The sequence below is a fragment of the Acomys minous genome, assembly GCF_964271855.1.
Source record: "Acomys minous genome assembly, chromosome: 1".
Taxonomy (NCBI): Eukaryota; Metazoa; Chordata; class Mammalia; order Rodentia; family Muridae; genus Acomys; species Acomys minous.
Window position 1 is genome coordinate 52,954,066 of NC_140483.1, and position 25,219 is coordinate 52,979,284.

Genomic DNA, 25,219 nt, shown 5'->3' on the forward strand with positions numbered 1-25,219 from the left:
ATCCACAGCGTTGTCTTGGGGTTCCTTCCCTCAACACTCATTAGGAGCAGCCTCCAGGCATCTTTAACATATCTCTGGAGAAGGAAATGACCCAGGGGTTACAAAGAGAAAGGGTAGACTTTGCTTGTGAACCTTCTAGAAGAGGCCCCATATTTTCAGGGGCTTGGGGGGGGATTGTTTCTTTGCTGCCATGAAGCTAAGTGCCCCCATCATACCTAAGGAGAGCAACAGAAGCAAAGAACAAACCCCACAACCCCCCCCCTTTTTTTTATTGAGATACTAAATCCAGTTGGTAAAAGAGGCTTCCAGATCCATCCAGCTGAGGAATTTGACCCTGATCGTTAAGCTCTGTGTTTGCAGTTCTAAGGGAAAAGGAATGATTCCTGTTCTTTATAAATGCAAGGACGGGGACACCAAGGAGACCATTTGCTGGAAGGTGGATCCAGAAAGGGCAGGATTAGTCCTGTTCTCATTCTTTGTTGAGGGTTTGCTGTTCAAAGGGTGGCTGGCAGGATGGCTCAGCAGGTAAAGGTATCTGCCATCAAGCCTGAGTTTGAACCCCAGGACCCCATTGTGGAATGAGAGAACCAACACACACACACACACTCTCTCTCTCTCTCTCTCTCTCTCTCTCTCTCTCTCTCTCTCTCTCTCTCTGTGTGTGTGTGTGTGTGTGTCTGTGTGTGTGTGTCTATGTGTGTGTGTCTGTGTGTGTGTCTCTCATAAACACACACAGACACACACTCTCTGTCTCTGTCTCTGTCTCTGTCTGTCTGTCTGTCTGTCTGTCTGTCTGTCTGTCTCTCTCTCTCTCTCTCTCTCTCTCACACACACACACACACACACACACATTTTTAAAAATGACTGTTGATGCATGGCAGCTTACGGCTGAATATCTAGATAAGCTACATGGTTCAGTGAAACCTGTTAAAAGGTCTTTCAATCCTCCCATTCTCCAGTAGGCCTCAGCTTTTTTGGAGGGCTGGCATGGTGTCTGCTGTATCAAGACCTTCTTCTAAATCCATCCACACAGTCCACTGAGTCGCACTGAGTCCACCCAGCTAACGTCTTGCCCCACAGGCATTGGTTAGATTGTTCCTCAGGAAGGCAGAGAAGCAAAGGAAATGTCTCAGGGTTCGCCATACAATTAGCATGCAGGCTCCGGTTTTTGTTCTTTTTTTTACCTTTTCATCTATGACATTCTAATTTAGTAAAACACTCACTAGACACTTGTCAAGTGGCCGTGTATCTCTTCATCCTATCGCCCTGCTGAGGTATCTGCAGCTGAGGGAATGCCAGCAAATAAGCACGTCCTGAAATTTATGTAATCATTTGAAATTCAGAACGGATTGATTAGTATTCAGGAGATGCCATGGTTCAATATTTATACCGCAGAGATTTGGCAGCAGCAGATAATGGTACTACATAACGCTGATGCTTGCCTTAATTAAATGCAGTATAATAGGTGTTGTGTGTTGGGGTTTTTTGTTTGTTTGTTTGTTTGTTTTCCCTCTCAGTGAGCAAAGCAGTTTAGCTATGAGCAGATATAATTCATTTTAGAGTTCTAAGTTTGAACTTAATCAATATGTATTTACCGCCACTGAGGAAGTGATTACCATTTGTTATCGGTTCGCACAAGAGTATAACTGCCCCAAATAGCATTCATTTCAGCATATTTCTGAGTATATTATGCTTAAAAATATCCATTATAGTTTAGTTGTTAATGCGATACTGTCATTTTGCTAACGACTGCTATTTAGTGAGATGGCTTTTCAGAGACTTGGCAGAGTGAGTTGAGACAGGGCCTTGCTCTGCTGCCATGCCTCACTCCATGATACCATCTGCTCTGGTCACATCTCAGAGGAAGTGTAGACTATAGTCCTGGCCAGGGAGTGGTTAGTGGGCATCAGGGTCAGCCCAGATCCAGCACACCAGTGAGCTCTGGCCCCAAGCACCTTAGGCCTAGAACGGGACAAACCAGTGGCTCACCTCTGAGATATTGATTGAAGCTTCCTCTTGGTTTACCGATAGGAGAGTCCAAACGTGTGCCCTGACAGTGTTTGGATAAAGGGGGTAAATTCCAAACCGACCCATACAACCCAGGAGGCAAGAATGAAGTAAGAGACACGTCATCGTTTTAAAATACTAAAGTCCTGTTAGGCAGCAAAGGATGTGAAGGGCAGCATATGGACTTGCTAGAGAAAGCCGTTTCCACACAGAGCTGCTCTTCAGATCTTTAAGGATAGTCTTCCAAATAAGGCATGGTGGACCAAGCAAATAGTTCAGAGTCTGTGCTGGTGTCATCTGCTCTGCTCACTTGCCTTTTCCTATTTCTGGTCATTTCCCCCACTGGGCCAAGGCATGCCCCACCCCACCCCACCCCATGCCATGCCTCCAGCCATCCTCTCTTTGTCAACTCTCTGGTTGAGGAAACTGAGAGGGGCTGCCCCCAGGAGTTCATTAGAGGTTCCCAGTCCCTGAGCCACCCACAGCTTGAACATTTTCTGCCTTGGCTCTAGGAAGGTGGAGTTCTAGAACAGCAGCTTAGAACCTCTAACATGACAACCCTGTGATGCTACTACCGGGGAAAAGAAAATTGAGGCTGACAGAGACTAGGTGGCCTGAACCCATGTATGTAGAGTCAGGATTGGAAGCAAACTCCACCTTAGGAAAGGCACACAAATGGACCCCAGCAGTCAGGGGAGTGGTGCTCTTGTGTTGACCCTAGATCACGTTTTATTTATGTAATGGGGGGTAGGCACGTACCACGATTTGCTATCATCATTGTGTTGGGTAAACCTTCTCAGAAAAGGACAGAATGCACGTCCCAGCCTACATCCCATGGCACTATTGCTTGTTATATTAGGACTGTATAGTCTGTGGTGCCGATAAATAGTCTGGGTGCTTGATCTTTGTAAGACATCATCAGCTCTCTTGTTTTCATTCTCACTTGGATTTCCCTAGCTTGGCTGAGGCTGTGAGAAGCTGTGTGCCTTCTATATAAGCCAGAGTGACAGTGTTGAGCTCAAAGCTAGGCAGTTCAGACTAATCAAGAGTGAATGACTGCGTTTCAGTTGTGCGTCATTTTGTCCTATGTTGTTTATATGTAGAAGCACTAATAGTTCATCTGAAATCAGGCCTTCTTTCCAATATTTATCCTAAGAGAAAATAATTCTTATGTTAGTATATTCTTTCCATCTTTCCCCCTGTGTTTTGTATTTATATAGTCTCATTATTTTTAAAATAATTTATTTTTATATTATATGCATTAGTGTTTTGCCTGCATGTATGTTTGTGTGAGGTGCCAGATCCTCTTGATCTGGAGTTCCAGACAGTTGTGAACTGCCATGTGAGTGCTGGGAATTGAACCCGGGTCCTCTGGTAGAGCAGCCAGTGTTGTTAATGATTGAGCCATCTCTCCAGCCCGGCTCTTTTTATATTTTAATTTAACCACTTTTTAAAAATTAACCATTTTTTGTTTTATTTTGCCTTGTTTTTCTCAAACAAGAGCTCATGTATCCCAGGATGTCCTGATCCTCCTGGCTCTTATCTGAGAAATTGGAGGAACATACAGAACAACTTTTGGTGGTACATTGCTGCCTTTGGCATGACTCAATTACAGGACAAGGACAGTTGCTTCTCAGAGAACTAGTGGGAGCCTCCTTTCCCACACAGACACAAGATATTCTCCCAACACCGTCCCCTCAGTACTATGTGCAGTAACTGTCCAATAATAATGTCAGTCTCTTCCTCTTTACTCATATTGCTAGCCTCAAATTCAAGGGACCAAGAAGAGTCAGAGAGTAATGAATAGGTAGCAAAACATGAATTTGTAAAACCAGGCATAGTGGCACATCTCTATAATCTCAGCCCACTGATTATATATAACTCCTAATCTCCACTCCTAAACTCCACTCGCTAATCATTAAATCAATAAGGAAACTTGTGTGTAAAATGAGACGTTTTTATGGTCAAAGACATGAACTTCAAAATCTAAGATCCTGGTTGATCCTACCATCTAGAAACCAAATACCTTGGGCACATGGATGAGGGGCTGTTTATCCTGGCCTGTGACACCCACTGTGGGTCTTCCTGAGGGACCACTTCCTCGGGTGTGGGTGTAAGGTTCATCCTTCACCCTTTTCTCCCTCTGATTTTGTGTTGCTTCTTTGACAGCGCTCCATTGATCATTTTCATTTGTAATAGTTTCATGTGCCCCGCAGCTGGAGTGCCAGCTCTGTGCTCATTCTGTGGAGTGCTACTCATACTAGAAAGCAATGCTTGCTTAGTTGGCATATTCATTTATGATTGCCCATCTCCCTGTCATCTGTGCACAGCGTAATTTGCATGCATTGTTTCTGAGCACCTCTGCAAGTTAAGATGTGGTTCATGTGCTGTCCTTATGCTATCTTTCCCTGAGATCAGGGAGGTCCAACCACATAAAAAGCACCCATGTAGTAAGGAGCAGAGGGCTGCACACTTTAGACACCAAAGGCCAGATCTCTGCACAACTCCCCGCTGTTTTTCTGGTTAATTAATTATGGAAACTACAAGGCAGTCTCCACATTTGTCAGTTACGACAACGGTAACGCATTCTAAGTAGACCAGTCAGGAGCCTGGAAGAAATTAAGTCCTTGTAGACCTCCCTTGAAAGCAGAAGCTGAAGCTGGACCCTACCTTGTTAAATGGCTGGCTGCTTGCCTTTACCTATACCCTGCTGCAACTCGGCAGATTTCAGCCAGTGTTGCTCCTGTTTCCCTGTCTGGGAAATGGCGTTCCTAGTTTGATCACTGCAAACAAAGTCAGAGCACCATAGAAATTACAGGTATAGATGTTTTATGCCAGCCAGCTTTCTCTGTCCAGATTTTTTTAAATGTGAAGATGCGGCCAGTAACCAGGCTCCCAACCCAACAGGTCTTTCTGGTGAGTGGAAGTGTCAGTGGTCACAGCCTGGATTCACAGACGGTTCTGGCTTCCCCCAAGGGATGAGGATCTAAAAACATGGGTTGTTCTTGATCAAAAAGCTTGAAAAACTAGAAAACAAAAAGAAAGCCAGGAAAGCGTTTCAGTAATTAGTGATTTCTCCTAAAAATTAAGATAAAATAACCTGTTGTTGTTGGCCGCAGGAATTCTGGGATAAATGGAATAACCACATGTGCTGGCGCGTGGCCAGGGCAGCGCGTATCGGCGGACCTGGGGCCCCTGGGTACTGTAACAGTATCATTTCTAATTATAACTTCAAGGAAATTCCTTTCTCAATGAGGTAGCTGCAGCAGCTTATTCTTGTCTTACAAAAGAAGACAGCTTTTAGCATTTAAAAACATCTTGGTTTGCCCCCTCGTTGCTCCAGGGTCTATTTCCCAGATTTCTGTTTTGATTTGAGAACCTTTGGAATTCTCAGGAAACCTGGGTCACCGCCATTGCCACCCCGTTATTCATTTACGTGGCGAGCACAAGTTAGTGGTCCTTTCTCCTACTCACGGACATTTACAAAATGTAAGGGATCATTCTTCTCCATATTTTAGCCCAATAGATTATTGGATAATTATTTTCATTGATAGAAATTTCTAACTCAGGCTTCTATACGGTTTGGCTGTACCAAATTCTAATGGATGTAAACAAGAGCTCCTATTGCTCTCTATCATACTCAGCACCATCATTTATTGCAGTTTATTGGTATAAGCTGTCATTATGGAGGATTCGTACTTGTGGTTATCAGTGTCTTTGAACTACTTTCTACCGGTTTTTCTGAACTTCCTGCTCATGCCATTAGCCCACTAGGAAATGTGCTTTCCTTGCTAGGTCACAGAGCCCTCCCCTCTACAGTAGATGGACAGGTAGATTCTTTTTCTTCCACAGAAGTGGCCATAGTTATCAGCGTTTTCCTGTGTGACTTTTGCTGTCTTTATCTTCTTTAGGAAATCCTTCTCAACCTTTCAAGAGTGTGTGTGAGTGTATACTTTTTATTATAACACAGTCCTTTTCCATGATTTCTTCTAATTAGTTAATAACCATGTACCTAAGTGTTTTAAGTAAAAGAGCATTCGCCGTCATTTGAAATGAATTTCCTGTAGTTTACTTTGGACTGATACAAACACTACAGTCAAAATGGGGAAAATATATCTTCATATTTAGACCTTTACAATGCTCAGATTATTTTTTTTTGTATAGTGCATGAGATTTTGTTTTAGTTTTCTTTACATACTTAATTGCCCCAATACTACTTACAAATAAATTACTTTCTTATTTTTAATGCTGTATCCTTCAAATATTCAAAATTGTGTGCATATATGTACATGTATGTTTGTGTGTTCGTGCACATACTGGGTCTCTTTTTGAATTTTTCATTTTATGTCATTGATCTTTTTTGTTATTTCAAAACAAATCTCATGTGTTTTGATCCTTCTTATTTTCCTTTGGGGTTTTGTTGTTGTTGTTTGTTTGTTTGTTTGTCTGTCTTCCTCAACTTAGCTGTAATTGTCCTCAGGCTTTTGCTCTTCCACATACACTGCAAGTTTGAGTTGTCATTCCACAAGCCACCAAGGTGGGAATTTTGGTTGGAGCTGAGGCGTGTTTGGGGATTGGTCAGGGAAGTGTTATTTGCCTCACAGAACTCAGTCCTTCTATTCATGAACACATACATGGTTTTATCCTTGCTTTGGTTGGTGGAAGGGCATCTATAGCCCTCAGCGAAGCCCTGCACTGTCTGTTCCTCATGCTTTTCTAGCTACTTTGTATAGTTTGCTATTATACTGTAACCCTTTCCCTTGGCAACTTCCCATAGTTGATATCCGTGTGCTGACTGTCTTTAAGTGAATGGATGTCTAGTAAACTACGAGATTCCCTTATTGTTTGAAACTACTTCTCTGTAGTTTAATTTGGACTTACATAAACATAACAGTCTGAAAATGAATACATATTTGTCTTTTTCCTGTATTACTTCCAGTTATTACTCTGTTGATGATTTGAACTTGGAGCTCTTATAACAGTTCTACCTCTCATAAAGGTAATCCCAAAGTCTCAGAAATAGTAAGAATTTTTGTTTATGTAAGAAGGAAAGAAGAAAATATATTGTTGACTTTGAGGATAAACAGCTATGTTTTTCTTTGCCTTCTATTTCGTTTATTCCCCTCTTTGTTAGTTTGTTCTTAGTCTAGAATCTTGAGTTGAACATTCACTTGGCACAGCCATTGGTTCTATCTGCAGGGACCATGGTTTCCAGGGAGTCTGGAAGGTCATGTTTGTCATTCTTCAGAACTCTAGGGGGCGCCACTCACATAAGCATCTCTGTCAGAGCCATGTGTGGGGCGGAGCCTGAGTGGCCCTATATTCACCGCCATGTATTTAATATCTCTAGTCTGTTATATCACGCTTTTAAAAGTCAATGGTCTATCAGTGGGCTTTCAAATTCCCAAACAAATGCGAGTTTGGCCAGAAGTGCTTTCATTTCTGGAATGTGAATTATGAGCTGCATGTCACTGTGACTTCTTTTGTAATGTGGTATTTAGTTAATTTGGAAGTTTGGCTCCTGTAATACAATATATTTGTCAAGTGTCAAGTTTTATTCTGATCATTTTGATGCATTTTTTGTAGACTCTTACTGTTACAAAATAAAAGCTCTGTGTAAGGTTTTTTTTTTAATGTGTGTGCACACGTGCACACATGCACGCATGCAAGCACTGGAGGTATATGCATATGAGTGCCTGTGCCTAAGAAAGACAGGCTTAGATGCCTGTGAGGCTGGATTTGTAGGCGGTTAAGAGCCACCTGATGTGGATACTGGGAACTGCAAGGACAGACAGTTCATGCCCTCACTGGGTGAGTCATCTCTCTAGCCCTACACAATAGTTTATCATTTAATTTCATACACTAATACAATATGTTTTGATCGCACGCCCCAACTCCTGTCAGCTCTGTCCCATCACGTTTCCCATCCCAACATCTTCTTGTTCTCTTTTTAATGCTCTGTCCTTAAAAACTCCTTTGTCTGACGTGAAGAAGGCTGTATCATCTTTTTAAAGTTAACAGTGCGATTTCCCGCTCTGCCGAGCCGACGTAGTATGATTTCTAGTGATTCAGTGGTGCGCAGCCCCCCTGGCAGCTCTGTGTGCTTGTGTCTCATTCAGTCTCTTTTCAACTTTTAAATTTGAAATCATTAGAGATTTGGAAGTCAGGAGAGAAAAAACAAACAAAACCACTCCTATGGGAGGACCTACATACTATCTTCCATTTTCTCAAGCAAAATGTCCTCCTTACTTTGGGATATAAACCAGAAAAGTAGCATTGATTCAGTCCAGTGAGTGTATGCTGTTACGTTTGTGGGTTTCATGAGTTTTCTACACTCTCACTTGTGTGCCCATGTGTGTCTGAGCCTGTGCGGCTCCTACAGAGAAGGGCTGCTCTGTGCTTTGGCAAGCCATCTTCCAGTCTGTCCTTCCACACGTATGCTATTGCCCTCTTTTCAGCACACTGTCCCCGGGAACCCCGACATTTGAGGAACTCCTGCCCAGTCTTGCTTTCTATCCTTTCTGCCTTCTAGAAATGCTGTGCCTTTCATATCCCCGTGACTTGAGAAATTCCTGTTGCTACAACTAGCATGTTGATCTCTCACACCATTGTCCAGGGGCATGCCCATGGTGGCCTTACCAGTCTTCAGGAGAAGTCCAGATTCCCAGGACTTTGCCTGGGCCCACTAAATAGGAATGTCAATGGGTGGGGCCCAGGAATCTGAGTTTCTGTGATCTACCATGAATTCTCCAATATCCAGTGCCCCGACAGTTCTCCTAAATGTTTTTGCTCCTCGGGAATCAGTGGAAGGTGAAGGGCTTTGTTACTAATGCCCAGAACTAAACTAGAATGTGCCTTGTAATGTCCATATTTTTAATAGCTTCTCAGGGGAGCCTGAAGCAGGTATCCACTTACTGTGTGAGAAATACACTAAACTACATAAATGCCTTCCCTTAGTATCTGCTGACACTTAAACCAAAAGTCTACAGAAAATGTAATTTTGAGCATCCTTCTGAAAAGCAAGGCAGACCCACCTTTGTAGCTTCCTAAGTGCTTCATCGTCCCTGACAGCAAAGGCAACCGAGGAAGTGCGGTCTCAGGTCACCACACAAATGGCCACCTTTGCTTTCAAACATTTAAGCACCACACTCTTAACCTTCAAAAGAGGGAGTTTTGGCATAATTACACTAAATAAGTTATCCGTATTTACCAGAGATGTGCTGCCAAGTATAATTTTATTTTTCAAAACGTTTATAAAAGTGTTTTGGTGACTGAGATGGATCAGCCAATAAGGATGCCTACTGCCAAGCCAGAAGACATGAGTTCAAAGCCTGGACACGCATGATGGAGAGAACCAACTCCTATAAATTGTCTTCCCTCCCTCCCTCCCTCTCTCTCTCTCTCTCTCTCTCTCTCTCTCTCTCTCTCTCTCTCTCACACACACACACACACACACACACACACACACACACACACGAGTAGTGGAATCTAGCCCAGGCCTTCATGCATATCTGGTAAAGCACTCTATCACCGTGATACATCTGCATGCTGCCAGTGAGCCATCTTTGCCTTTTCCATTGGTTTGTAAAGATTCTCCTAAGTGAATCTGACTCGACTCACACTCCAAACAGAAAGAATAGCAACGGAGCCTGCTACTCTGGTTACTTAGCTGTGGCGGCACTTGCAGGATTGTTTGTTTTTCACTGAGATAACAGCTGTGATTTTAATAGCCGGCATTAAAAAAAAAAAAAAAAAAAAAAAGCCATCCATGGCTTTAGTGAGCTGAGGACCTTTCTCGGGCTACCTCTGGCATGTGGGAAATCTTATTCAGTTAACAAGAAAGGATATTTGTGGTCACCAAACATAAAATAAAATTAAGTTGGAAGTAAATGTTGAAGGGTGCCATGTGCAAATCACAAAGGTGGCCACTCTCCAGGTCTCTGGTGATGTTAGTTCTAAGCTAGAGGGCCAGCAGCGGCTAGATCTCAGAATTAGTCAACAAATCTCTCAGAATAGTCTCAGTCCTCAGAAAACTTATTTGAACACTGCTTGGGGTTAGTGAGATGGCTCCATGTTTCAGATCACCTACTGCTCCTGCTGGGGACCGAGTTCTGTTTCCTGCACCCACACTGTGCTGCTCACAGCCATCTATAGCTCCAGCCTCTGGCCTCCAAGGTGCCCATACTCATATGCACACACGTGCACACACACACACACACAGAGAGAGAGAGAGAGAGAGAGAGAGAGAGAGAGAGAGAGAGAGAGAGATAACTAACACTAAATCTTTCTAAGAGAGTTGCTTGTTCTAAAGCAACCTTATAAAAGGCAAAGTTGTTGTTTTTAAACTGTGGTAAGACGTTAAAGCAGCTAATGCATGCAGAGTAGGTAACTGAGTGGGTAAATATGGATTTCATTGGCTACAAAAACAAAAACGGGGGTGGGGACTGGAGAGATGGCTCAGTGGTTAAGAACACCGGCTGCTCTTCCAGAGGTCCTGAGTTCAATTCCCAACAACCACATGATGGCTCACGACCATCTATAATGAGATCTGATGCCCTCTTCTGTCACACAAGTATACATGCAAATAGAGCACTCATATACACAAGATATGTAAATAACTAAATCATTTTTTAAAATCAGGTAACTAGTAATTAATAGTCAAAAGAATCTCAAAAATCAAGAGAGAAATGCTACTATAAAGAAAAGAAATGGAGATACATTGGGAGCAATATCTGAATCAAAATAATAATTGAGATTTCAAGCTGTGAAAGACATTTTTTTTTCAAAGCACAAGCCAGGCATGGTATCCCTGGGATATCAGTGTTCAGAAGGCTCAGGCAGCAAGATTTTGAGCTCCAGGTCACCCTGGGTTACGTGGTGGGGGCCCTGCTCAAAAACAACAACAAAAAAAAAAAACAAAATCTTCCCAATAAAATTCTAGTTGTTAAGATTATTTCCCTTCGTATGTTTTACTTACTCAGTGAATAATTACAAAAGCAAAGTGAAAATTGATCTCTGGACATAAAGTGACCAGGTTCATGCCCGCTGGGTATTTTCCATCCTCTCCTCTTCCATCATCTTCTTGTCTATAGCTGCACTTTTCAGTGCTTTATGTTTCCAGCCTATATTAGGAAGGATTATAGATGAATGGGGGGGTCTCATGCTGCCATGGATAGGATATCAGTGAGTCTTCCCTATCTAAGGATCAGTGATGAGCTATGTCTTCAGGATTGGATATCTGGAGACCTCTGACTATGGTATGGCTCTTATATCAGAGAAAAATATATATCATATTTTCTGGTGTATAAGATGATCCCCAACTTTAACTTTTCCAGTTAAAGAGTTTGCACCCTGAATCTGCTGCACAGGGTGTGCATTGGAAGAGTGGCAGTCTTATACAGTAAGTATATTCCAAACTATATTTTAACTGAAAAAGTTCAAGTTCGGGGTCGTCTTATGTGCCGGAAAATATAGCAATTAAAAAATTTAAAGTATAAAAAAGAGCCTTTCTATTATTCTTGTGACCCAGTGTGCCACTGACTCATAGCAACTTGAAAACACCCGTTTGTCACATCTGCGCATTCACCCTCAACATACACCAAAGTACAGTAGAAGAGGGAAGAAAGGTCCCTAAGAAGAGCACTCTGGCAGCTCTCAGCAAAGCAATAGCACAGTTACTCACGTCACATGCCAAGATGACACATCCAGGAGCTCCTCATGGACTGTTTCGTGTTGCTCAGCACAGCACTGGCCTTGCAGCTCAGTACGGAAGACCCTGCCTGTGGGGCCTCAGCCTGCATTTTCACACTATGAGTGCATGACCGTCGCTTGGGGTCTACAGAGTGACTCTTCACAGAACCTGCTTGATTTCCTCCTAGAAGCTTTGTTTTTTATTTTTCCCCGTTTAGTACCATGTAATGATTGCTCTATCAAAGTTGTTCTATGAATGTTTCTGTCATTTGTCTGATAATGCCCAAACTGAGTACATAGTAGGAGGTAAAACAGCCTATGGATGGTGAGAGAATGGTTCAGTAGAAGCCATAGCATCTCCCCCGTCCCATCTTTCTCTTTCTCCCACCCCACCTCCTCACCACCCTTTCCAGTTCATCAATCTTGAGACTGGTAAAGAAAAACAACCAAAGCTAAGTTGTAAGATAAGAGACCAGATCCTCTTCTGCCTCCCTTGATGGATCCCTGGTAGACGGTATAGACACGTGTACATGGACCTAATGGGGAGACGATCCCCGTTCCGGTTTTATGGCATCAACCCAGTGTAGAGACAAGCATGTCTTAGAGTGCAGTGAGTGTCATCCATATTTAATGCCCATGCTATCACAGTCAGGCATCTCAGATGGTTATCAGCACCACTTAAAAATATGACTCCTTGTTAAATAATTAATACACGTGATGGGAGAGCTTCAAGCAATGCTCAGAGCTCTAGTAATTAATGGGCTGGTTTACAAGATGCAAAGTAAGATGGCTTAACCACTAAAGCTACAGTGTAGGTCTGGATGTTTTAACATTAAGATGTTGTGTATATAAAGGGGGGGAGGGGAGGTTTGGTAGTGATGGGTGGGAGGTAGGAGAGAGGATCACAAATATCACACCCATTTAAAGACTCTTGTTAGAGAATACAGGCCTCCTTCATGCGCCAAGCAGTCTCCTTCCCCCGTGTGTGGTTATACTAAGAACCGCAATGCTTGGTACTTTTTTTGAAGGCAGAAGCCAAGAACGCACAACTTTTCTGTTCTGGGATCTGTTCTGGGATCTGTTTTATCCACTTCCGTTGAGAACTGGGGATGAACCAAAGCTCTGCTTGTTCTCAATACTGTTAGCTGTTCTCAGAAATTATTCTCAGAGCTTTCTTGGAGAAATTAGTCCACAGCATCTCTGTTCTAGGAACTGAGAGAGAAAAATGGCCCCACATCTGCTCACCAGCAGGCTGGGTCTCACTCAGCCCACCCCACCGGCCCGAGGAAAAGAAAAAGGCTTCGGGAGATGAAACATTGTCTTGTGTCCTTTCGCGCCATTCTGGGCAGTCAGTCTGGTAGGAAGTATCGGGCGATAATAGGACGGTCTTTTCAGAGAAAGCCCCGGGTTTCAAGTTAGCAGGAACCATCTATCAATTCTTAGGATTATGTCATGATTTACTGTCAGAGCAGCATGTATTCTGTGATTTTCTGCCTCCTGTGAAACATTGTGCTTTCCTTTTCTATTGATGTATCAACTATAATAGTTACAAGCAGCTACAGGAAAATCAATAGCGAGCTTTCATTACTGTGTACATCAAGTCACAAGCCCCATGCTTCAAGAGCGTACCTTGTTAGATCCTCACCAATGGGAGAAGGTTGTGCACTACTATTTTTCTTTCCAGATTGAATGAGAAAAAAAAATCAACTTAGATAGAAAATTGTAAGCATTTCAGTTTTTATAAATATGGCTTTCACGTATATATTATACTATATATCATATGCCATTATAGATAATATATATACTATGGTGGTGTTCTAAATAAAAGCATAGACTTCTGAAAGGGTTTGGATAGAGATTCAATCATTTTATCAAAGGAAAACATCCTTTGATAATGAGCATGAAGGTCAGTTGCCAGGTGTTCTTATTTGTAATTGTCTTCAGGGCAGCAGGAAGCACTAGGTTTGTAATGGCGCACTATTAACATGTTCGACTCCCAGGCAAGTAGTGGTCCTCCTCAGAGAAGTACCAAGGCTGATATTGTCCAGGGTGTGTGTGTGTGTGTGTGTTTTCATTCGTTCACTGGTGTTTTGCCTGCATGTATGTCTGTGTTAGGGCATTAGATCCCCTGGAACTGGAGTTATAGTTGTGAGCTGCCATGTGGGTGCTGGGAATTGAACCTGAGTTTTCTGGAAGAACAGTTAGCTCTTCACTTCTGAGCCATCTCTCCAGGCCCTATTGTCCAGGTATTACCCAAAGTTTCATTCTCTTTCAGACTGCATGTTGAAAGGTGTGTGGTTTAAAAGCTGTAAATACATTTATTGTCTTTGAGATCACATTTAGCTACCAGATAGTACATGCTAATCAAGACAGCTAGAGAATAAAATACCCAAGTAGGTCCCCTGGGGGCTGTCAAAGGGCCCCTCCAGCACTGCAGCTTTGATTTGGGCAGCACACAGACCAGACTGCAAAGCAGTTCCTGATTCTGGTCCATGAGAATTAAGACCCAGAGAATTCCCCACCTCAAAGCATGTGCAGTGGATGCTCCCAAGCCTGGAGGTTTGCTGAATTCACCGGCACTTCCTAACAGTCCACAGGTGTGATTTGCATCTGTGTGATGACCATGCAAGTCCAACCCAGCCTATCTTGATCTTGAGGAGTTATATGTTTAGAGAGAAGGCAAAAATCTGTGCCTTAAGAATTTTTAGAATCTATAAAATACTTTTGGAAATCTCTCAGCAACATTTAAAAACAAATACCCTGAGATACAAGCTAAAATCTTGAGGACTAGATCAATCTCCCCCAAAAGGCCATTTTGAAATATTGATGAATCTAAACAAATGGTTTGATTTCTGTTTTGTCTTGAGGGGGTGAGAGGAATAGGTCAGCAATGGACTTCTCACAGTGTTCCCAGCTGCTGGGGGTATTCGTGTCTGTGTCTCTGTCTCTGTCTCTGTCTCTGTCTCTCTCTCTCTCTCTCTCTCTCTCTCTCTCTCTCTCTCTTCCTCTCCCACTCCCCCTCTCTCTTTTTCTCTTTCTATGTGTATCTCTCTCTCATCTCTCTCTCCCTCTCCCTCCCCCTCCCCCTGTCTTTTTCTCTTTCTATGTGTATCTCTCTCTCTCTCTCTCTCTCTCTCTCTCTCCTCTCTCTCTGTCTCTCTCTCTCTCTCTCTGTGTGCATGTGTGTGCTAAACAACTGAAATTTTTTTACATTCTTAAATTTTTAGTTTTGAGCCTAGCCTTTAACAGCTGAGCCATCTCTCCAGCCCCACCCCCACCCCTTGACATTCTTTTTTTTTTACATATACATTTATATTATTACACATACATACAACAAACTACCTGCAACAAGAAGAGCCACAAAACAATCAGGAATTCCATAACTGTTACATTCATAGTGTTTTGGCTACTTGTATTTGGCAACCTTGAAGGGAACTCCTCTCGACATTCTAACAGTACCATAGAATGCTTTCCCACTGGAAGCTCTTCAATGAGTCCTTGATATTCTCCAGGGCTTGTGGAAAGACTCCTTGAAGTTAGCCCACGCTAGTTCCAACTGTGGAGCCTGGGAAGCCAGCAACAGGCTTCCCCACTCTTCTTTTACACTCTTTTCTGCGAAGAAGTTCTTCATTGACCAAATTAGTTAGGCATTAATGACACCAACAAGGTTAAATTGTCCCTCCCCTTCTCCGTGCTGGGCCTGGACCCTATATACAACCTCACAACAGCAGGTGAGCACATGTACACACACCCCTATTTTTTTCCCTTTAGGATTACAGAAGCATGCCACTCCACCTGGCCTACCGTGAGTCTGTTAGCTAAAACTGTGTTTAAAAATCCTATAATTTATTTGTATTTGTGCATCTCTTTATACGCGTCTCATGTGTGTCGGGGTTCCCCTGGAGGCCAGGAGAGAGTATCAGATTTCCCAGAGTTGGGGTGGCAGGCATCAGTGAGCCGCTTGGTGTAGGTGCTGGGGAACTCGGGGAGAGCCATCAATGCTGCTAACCACTGAGCCATCTCACCAACACTCCTCCCCCTGCTTAAAAAACCTGCTTTCAAGATGGTTCTCTTAACTATAACCTGAGAGGTGTATAGGCACCTTTCAGACGATTACAGAGTCACTGTGATTGCAGCTGATGCTTTCCAGATAGCACTTAGGCTTTCAGTAAAAGTACAGCCAGCCTCAGGGGTCAGTCCCCAGCGAGTAGAGGGAGAGTGCTTGCTCTGGCTTCACCGCCTCCATGCCCGAGGTCAGAGGGTGCAGCCTCCAGCAGGAAAGGGGCAGGATGTTATAGGCAGCAGGGGCTTTCCAAGCTGGCCATTGTGAGCTCTGCAGGGTCACACTGTTGGGGAAATCCAGGATGACAGCGGGTATGCCACCCACCCACCTGGCTCCCTGCCTGAGAGGTTGCTGGCTGTGTGTGTGTGTGTGTGTGTGTGTGTGTGTGTGTGTGTACACACATATATGAAGCAGTAGGTATTCAGCAGGCTTTGTAGATAGATAGCGTGGAAGGATGTCTTAAGCAGAAATTGTGTTGTGAGTATATTAAGAATCAGGCAATAGTGAATGAGTGACTTCATAGAGAAAGAAGGAAGGGAACCTGGCTGTGTAGAACTAACATGCATCAAGGCAGCTGCGGCTACAGTTTCTTTTACTAGTCACACAGCATTTGAGTTTGCTTCCTTTAAGGAAAAAAAAAAAACAAAAGATGCTTATGTCAACATTTCTTTAGTTGCATTCACACAAATGTTATCCTATCACCTAGTCAAATTCTTAAATTAATGTGTTTTATTTTTATTATTATTATCATCATCATCCTCATCCTCATCATCATCATCACCACCTAAGAAGTGACCTCAGGTCTTCTGTCTCACAAATGCACTTTTAGCTTTTGAGCCTCTATTTCCAAAAGCGTCTTCTAGATCCTCAATGCAGATCCCCTTCTGAGTCATTCATCCCTAGGGTCCTGACACTAGGAGTGTGCACGCACCATTCTGTGTGCTTGTGTGACTGTGGCTGTGGCCAGCCCCACAGCTGGTGTTATTTCCTGTACTGGACTTCCCACGCGCTGTTAACTGCCCTCATACCGGACACAGTTGGGTAAGGGTCAGATCTGTGCCACACACCCTCTCCTGACTATGTCTAGCCCTGCAGTCCAAACCTTACGCGCAGCCTGAGGACTGCCCTGTAGCTGGATTAGTTCAGCTGACTGAGATGTCATCACCAACCCTCCCTCCTGCCCACTGAACAAAGAAAGATTCACTCACTTACCTCTGCTGTCCCCCAGTTGCCCATTACCTGCAGGTAGACAATCTTCTGAGTAAGGGGTCTTCTGGAAGTCTCAACTAAGCATCTGTGAACTACTTGTTAGTGACCAAGAATAGGTAGTTGATTAAGAACAGCTGTATTTATAACACAGTGCTAAGTGTGTTGACTACAATGCTGTGGGCTTTTCAGGCCCTTTCAGAAGTGTTAAAAAGATGCTTCATTTTGCTGGCTCATTAGTGTGTCTGCAGCAGCTCACTACAGTCTGTACCTCCAGCCCCAGGGGGTCTGACACCCTCTTCTGGGCTCCCTAGGCACCCACACCCAGGGAGGGTTGTAGCCTGGGCTTCAGGAAGAGCTACCCATCTAACTCTGGGCTTCAGTGGTACGATGTGCATCTCATGAGTTATCATCAATCCCCCATCTCCGCTCCCTTCAACAACTTGCTAAGTAACAAAGAGCAAGGTAGAGATGGGCCACAGAGAGTGGAGCTCAGAATGTAGCAGGTCTGAGCTCTAATCCCAGCTTTGTCACTAACCAGCATTAAAAGAGGGAATACTGTTAGCACCATTGAGTTATCATAAGCATTAAATTAGGTAGTACTAACACCGAGAGGTACTTAAACACTCTCAATTACTATCAGCTAATAAACAACGAACCACAAGCTCAAAACTTTCTATCACTTAAACCGAAAATGTTCAGACACTACTCCTAGGCGATACTTACGTCCCCTGTCATGATCACGCTCTTTCTACCAGAGCTTTGCACTCAGATTTGGCCTGGAGTAGAGTGTGATCATTGCTAAGTAGGAGTCAGGTAATCAGGGATTTGTGTTAAAGCAGCGTTGAAAGAAGTGAACCACAGCCTTCTTCACAGCCACGGAGTAGTCAGGTCTCCGGTTTTCTCCTGGAATTGCATTGCAGAGAAGTGAGGCCATCTACCCTTAGCCCTGCCTCTGACCCCAGCTGGGATGGCCATGGCTTGCCCCTCCGGGTGCAGTTCATTTAGTTGAGCTTCAACCCATAGATAACCCCAATACCATATTGTACGCAGACACTCAAGTCTTCAGCATCGAAGAGAGCTTGGTTCATCTTTCAGCGACAACTGGAAAGCTGAGTTGGCGGAAGCCGCCCTTGACTTTGTCACGGGTGTAATTGGTGATTCCCCCATGAAGCTCATGGGGAGAGTATTTGGTTTGTCTTCTCCTTAAGCATAAGATCGCGTGAGCTAGTCATGGTTCCACAGTGGCAGCTGGAGATGAGCAAACATCCGAGGACCTATGCCCTCCCTCAGGGAAGCCCAGTGGAAAGGTCAGATGAGCTCAGAGTAATGACACTCTTCCTTTAGGGCTGGTGTCTGGAAGACAGTGGGCTGGTTTTGTTTTGTTTTTTTGTTTTTTTTTTTTTTTTAAGTTGCATATGAGTTTTCCTAGGCATGGACTGGGTGTCCCTGGGTGGGGACAGTCAACATTGCAGACAGAAGGAATAGGTAATGCTGTCTTTTGAGTCAAGTAGTTTGTTTGTTTGTTTGTTTTAATTCATATTAAAGATAAAATTGAGATGTAAAGGCAGTTTCTTAAACCAGCATAATCATATATAAAATATATGATGGTCACTGTCTTATCAAAATCTGGTCAGACTTTTAAAATCACAGACCAGGATAGCTTGCTTCCTTGGCAGAAGACAAGCCCCTGAACTTCCCAGCCTAGTCTCCCTGTTAGAGCTCCACTGTATGATTTACACACAAAAAAAAACAGATTGGTGATATAGATTTTCTGTCTTTCACAGAGAAATACAAATCCATGAGCAATTGAATGAATTATTAATTTAAGTTATGTCCAAAACCTAGATAAGTATTTGGATTTAATGATCTTGTTAGGTAAGTCATTTCTTTCCCCGCTTTTAGCGCCCCACCCCCAAAGACTCTTTTCTTTAAATTTTTCAAGCCAAATAATTCAAGCTAAGAATTGGTTTTCTGGATAATTTTTCCCCTCTTTCCAACATCTGTCTCATTGAGCAGAATTTTAATAAGCTGAGGGAAATGGATGTAATAACAGGCAGAATCTAAGTCTTAAATGGCAGCTTTATTTTAGCTTCGCAAACTATAGGCCTGTCTATATAATGCCAGTTCTCATGGGCCTTCCTTTGCAGGACTGTGTGCATTGTCAGGTATTATTCTTGAGAAGAAATGGAAATAGAGCATCCAAGTACATCAAGCCCCACTAATGCAGAACTCTTCCACTTGCCACTCAAAAGCTAACTGTACACTTACTAAAGAAACACTATTTGCGGGACCTCTAGCCAGTGCCTCCTGGGTATTGGGTACTAAGTACTGGGTACTAGAGTTGTGTAAATGTGAAACAAGAGGACCAGAGTTGGGTTCCCAGCACCCACGGGGCCATTTACAACCTCTGTAATTCCAGTTCCAGGGTATCAGATACCCTCTTCTGGCCTCTGAGACATGTACATAGGCAAAACATCCATGCACATAAAGTAAAAGAAACAAACATTTAGCAGAAAAAAAATCTTGACACATCTATACACTAGGTTTCCCATTTCTATTTAAATGAAAAGTATCCAAGAAGTGTGGTTCTCCTGCATCACAACCACACCCTCTGTGGTACCTTGAAAGACAAACCGATGCAAAGATGTTGCCACAGGTCTGCATCTATCACCCCAGGGGTCTGTTGCTGGGTCGGTCACAGAGGACAGTGGAGGTTGCATCTGACTTTCTGGTATCTCACTGTCATCTGACAGGGAGTTTCCTTTGACCTTTGTACACAGTCAACACCTGGCAGTGAGTCCACGCTTAAAAAAAAAAAAGTTGCATAAAACCCTCACATGGTTTGCATAACATTGAATGCCTTCATTCATCATCCTCATTTAAAGAAGACTTTTAAAACAAGTATTCTGGTACTCTTTGGTCTCATGGAAGTCTCTTTTTCCCGTTGCTTCTTCCTCCCTTCCCATCAATGCCCATTTTCTGCTGGAAATGGTCTCTCTTGCTCTCCTCTGAGAGCAACCACCATAGAGTAGGCCTTGTGTGGGAAACAGAACCCAGCAACAGCAAGTGGCTCCTGGCAAATTAAATTGTAGGGCATCTTGTGGACAGACTTATGTTTTAAAGCAAGGGATTTCTGTAAAACGCTGAATTATGAAGGAGTATTGATTGTGTGGGCATCTAGAAGGCTCCATCTTTTGTCTTCCAGATTTGTTATAATATAGAGAAATGCACAAATCAACTATTTATTCTCAATGTAGCTCCTTGTCTGTTCAGTGCATGTTATACTCTCAAACATTACCTCTTCTTTCTTTAGACGTAATCTCCGCACCCCCCCCACCCCACCCCCGAAAGTTGATATTGCTTGCAAACCACTCCCTAAGCTAAGCAAGTTGAACGCAATTGGGCTGGTCGCCACGCATACCCAAAATAATATTTTAATTGGCTGAGCTAATATTTGATCCAAGTTCATAAAAGTTTGAAGTCGGATAATGAAATGCAAATACGGTCTTCATCCCAAAGACGATAAGAATGCCTTTAAGCTAATATTTTTAACAAGAACTGTTCAACAGCACTCTCTTGTAAATTTTATCATACCTGAGGCAGTTTTCCTCATTCGATTAGCTGGAAAGCTGAATTTATCCCGAGGCAAACCAGACATCTAGTACAGGCTAAACTCCACAACTGGAGCTTAAATTTGGCTTAATATATCCCCACTTGGATCTGCCTGTTTAATTCTCTTTCATTTGATAGCGTTGGTTTATTCATAGTCTTGACTTGGCCACCTGAACAAACTGAACCTCATATCTTATTCTAAGAAAATAAGAAAACTTGGGAAAAAAAGAAAAACCACCAAAGTTCCTGAGTGGAAATCAAATGCAAATGTGTGGCTCAAAACTGTTTCAGGGTGAGACTATAATCATAGAGGTATGGCAGGCATATAAATGTGACTGTCTCCTACTCAATGGGGAAAGATGTCTCTACGAAAGGATACAGGGAGTGTGGCTCCCAAGAGCTGCCAAGGCAAGTATAGTTCTGATGTTCATATGCGAAATGCTGGTGCCCACCTATTTTACGCACATAATTTTACTTGAAGTTTAATGACACCAAGAAAATATTAAGTAAATTCTGTTTCTTGGTTCAAAATATTCAGTCACATCCAAGGACCTCATCCTACCTTACTGTTCATGCATGTGTTGGGAGTTGTCACTGTCATCTTACCTGTACAGCCCAATATACCATATGGTCTGTTTGCTGGCCTTAAAACCTCAGCACCATACATTGCCTTTCTTCTGTGGTTTTTGTCCCTTAAGACTTGGGAGATTAAATCACAAATCATTATAAAGATACTAAAATGTTGCTGAGAATGAGGATAGGTCAGCAGGGCTACATGATAGGGCCCTATCACATCTTTTATCTGTCTGTCTATCTATCTATCTATCTATCTATCTATCTGTTTTTGGTTTTTCAAAACAGGGTTTCTCTGTGTGGCCTTGGCTGTCCTGGACTCACTTTGTAGACCAGGCTGGCCTGGAACTCAGTGATCCACCTGCCTCCGCCTCCCTGGGTGCTGGGATTACAGACATGTGCCATGGCACCCAGCTCCTATCACGGATCTTTTAAAAAGAAAAGAAAGGAAAGAAATGGCCTGTGTCCCTAACGTGGCACATAGACCTAAAACAGTCTGGGAAATGTTCATATCACCACTTTACGGTTTCAAATAAATGATTTTCCTCTGTTCATGCAGCTCAATTTCAACAGGTTTTAATCAAATTGTACTTTTTCTAGACATAAATTATAGGAGATGTGTTTACTGTACCTGAAATTAATCCTAAATTTGAAAGGCAGTAAACTTAGTTGTTGGGACTGCTGTCTCACAGAAAAAGTCCCCAGTAAATTCCCATCACATTAGTATGTCTGTGCTTCGTGGTCCTGGGCGCTTAATAGAAATTACTAAGTTCAGTAAAGAGGCAATGAGTGTAGGAGGGCTGGGCTGTGTGTGACATAAGAAACACGAGACAGGCTGCAGAGTGGGTCTAGTAGCAGAGCCAAGAATAAGTCAAGGACCAGTGGTAGTTGGGGGGTGGGGAGGGGGAGAAAGCCGATTAAGATACTACCAGAAGTATTTAGAAGATTTCTATACACAATCAAGGGGGATAAGATAGATGTGTGTGAAATACATACGAAGACTTGTTATATAAGTTGACAAAGGCAGAGAGACCTCATCCTAGGCTGGAGCTGTGTGTGTCGCTATCTGGAAACTAACAGAGAAGGGCCATGGAAGAACACAGTGCCCTGATGGGCAAATGGAGTGTCACTGAGTCACTCATAGACAGTGCGGTCTGCACTGAGCCTGGGGATCAAGACCAGTTAGCCGAATGAAGGTGAAGGAAAGGAGATCTCAGTAAAAGGGGCCAGCACGGGCCGAGGCCCATCTGAAAACAGTTGGTAAAGGGGTGAAATCAGACCAGAGAGGTAAATACCGGATGAATGTCTTTAATCTTCAGCCCAAGGGCAGTAGCAAGCCATTGGAGAATTTCGAGCACACAATCAGATTCCCATTTAAAGCTATCCTTCTGACCGTCCTGAAGAAAATGGATTGGAGGCAGGCAGCACTGGAAGAATTGAGAACAGTTAAAGAGGTTGCTGAAGCAATAAGAGCAAGTTATGGTGGTGACAGAGTAAAGGATAGATTGGAGACATAATTAGGACACAGATCCAACAGGACTTGGTAGTGTTCGGACTGGCAAAGAGGGGCAGTGAATGCTTTTCCATTTCAGACTTGTGGTCTACCCAGACACCTATAATTGGATGGATTCTGGTCCAGGACAGGCAGGTTTAGAAGAGTGGAGACTGGGCTGAGTTGTAAACACTGTGAACTTTTAAGATACTTGGCAGCCATCTTAGTGGGGAGGACACCACTTATGTGCAGCCTCCAGCATGGGCCTTGACAGAGCTAGTGAAGAGGCTCAGCATGATAGAGTAGGCTGCCCTTGCATGGAAGCCAGTCCAAAGGATTTCTCTCTCTCTCTCTCTCTCTCTCTCTCTCTCACACACACACACACACACACACACACACACACACACACACACACACACACACACACTCCGCGTTGCAGACAAAACACATGGCAAGCCTCCTGACTGACTGTTTCCCCAGACAGCACAATACATAATGGAGTTGGGGTGCATGTATGTGCCTTGCTGTTAGGAAACAATTCTATGCTATGCCTTGGTGGGGAGGGGGAAGTAGATGCTTGTTTGGAATATTCAAGAAGGTCTGAATAATTGCTCATCTGCTGAGTACTGGCCAGGTGCTGTACCCAACTACAAAAACCATCTCTCGTTCAGGGCTGCCTTTCTAGAAGATGGGAAAGGCAACTTTTTAAAAAATGTCCTTTATGTACTAATTTTTTTAATTCACTATAAAGATGTTATCCAAACTAACAAACAAACAAACCCCACAGTATATATATATGTGTAATGTTCATGGGAAGAACACACAGATGATCCAAGGGCCACATCTCCCATAAGCACTAGATTGTGGGTATTAGATTGTGCTTAAAACTTACATGCATTGCATTTAATTTCCTTGACTTTCCATAGTGCCAGAGATGGAAGCAGGACCTCAGACATGATAGGCAAACTCTGTATCATGGCTCTAGTCCCAGCCACAACCGTTTATTTTTTCCCTCGTGTGTGTGTGTGTGTGTGTGTGTGTGTGTGTGTGTGTGTGTGTATGTGTGTATACACTTAAGCATGTGAAGGTTGGGAATCTTGGTTAATTATTCTTCTGCCTTATCCACTAAAGTGAGGTCTCTCAGTAAGCCCCATAGTTCGCTGATAGGGAGATCTGCCTGCCTCTGCCTCCCCAAATGCTGAGACTAAAGGTGTGTGTCTGGCAACCACAGGTCTTTTATCATCTCCATAGCTCTTTCCTTCCAATAATGTCATAGTCAGCGTCATAGAGTATTTTAAATTTTCAAATTGTCTCCTTTCATTAATATTCAGAGTTGAGGTCACTGCAACTTTTGGGGACTCCTTGGCCCATCTCTTCTTGGCACCGGATCCAAGTTTATTTTTCCAATCTACCTACTAATTGACATCTCCATTGCTTCTCTGTTTAGACAGTTGTGGGTCATGCTGCTATAAGGAACAGTGTATGCTGTTTTATGTTCTGTGTGCTCAGTTTAGATTAGATGTTGTTTTGAGAAAAGGTCTCACTGTGTAGACTAGACTGGCCTCGAACTCATGCACCTTCTGCTTCAGAATCTCAAGTGCTGGGACAATAGGTACAGGCTACCGTGCCTGGCTTCAGTTTCAACCATTACTAAATGTAAGTTCAGCGGTGGTAAATTCACTGCTGTACAACCAATCCACAAAGCTCTATTTATATCGCAACACTAAAACTCCATGTCCACTCAACAGTCACTCTAATGTGCGTTCTACTTAGGTCCAGCCTAGTCCATGTATGCCAGAGGCGGTCCCAAGACTAGAAACCAGGACACGTGGTCAGCAAGGAGCACACCTTCCTGTTAGAGCACAACTGTGTGCTTCTTTTATTTTACATTCTATTATTGTTGTGTGCCTGTATGTGTGGCATGTATTTTATAGAGGAGGCATGTCAGCAGGAGCCGGAAGCTGAGAGATCACATTTCAACCCCAAAGACAGAAAGCAGAAAGAGTGAGCTAGAGAGACATGAGTTCAGACTCTCAAAGCCCACCTCCAGTGATAGACTTCCTCCAGCAAAACTGTGCCTCATAATTTCCCTCAAACTCCACCACCAACAGGAAGCCAGGTACTCACATCCCTGAGCCTCGCATCGCCCATTCAAGCCACCACAGGCACAGGCCCTTTACCCACTGAGCCATCCCGCCAACCCTGGCACACTTTTTCTATAAAAATGGACAGAAGGAAAGACGTGGCTGCAAGTGACAGATTCCGTGCCTCAATGTTCCTTGAGCCCTGTGTCCTAACATGTCACAGACAACATAAAACACCATGTTAGCATGTGGCCAGTCGGGCTCAGACAAAAAAAAGGTGAGGTAAGGGAATGAAAGTGGTCACCTGAAATTTAAGATTTGGCAGGTGTTTCCCTTGAGTGGTGTTCTGATTTAATTTTTTTTTTTTTTTTTGTACATTGGTGCTTTGTCTGCATGTGTACGTAAACACCAGAAAAGGGGCCTTGAATCCCAAGATAGACAGTTGTATGTATGTATACACACACATACATATGTTAATGGAAATATAAA

The 25,219-nt window shown here is 43.2% G+C and overlaps 1 protein-coding gene and 1 long non-coding RNA gene across 9 annotated transcripts in view; one reads left to right on the plus strand and one right to left on the minus strand.

The window, feature by feature from the left end:
• NR5A2 (nuclear receptor subfamily 5 group A member 2) overlaps nucleotides 1–25,219 on the plus strand; it is a 119,567-nt gene that overhangs the window by 88,219 nt on the left and 6,129 nt on the right. The window lies entirely within an intron of this gene.
• LOC311595912 overlaps nucleotides 4,816–25,219 on the minus strand; it is a 43,886-nt gene continuing 23,482 nt past the window's right edge. Inside the window, exon 3 of the long non-coding RNA XR_014778613.1 lies at nucleotides 4,816–5,033. This is a non-coding gene — a long non-coding RNA (uncharacterized lncRNA). The remainder of the gene's footprint in view (nucleotides 5,034–25,219) is intronic.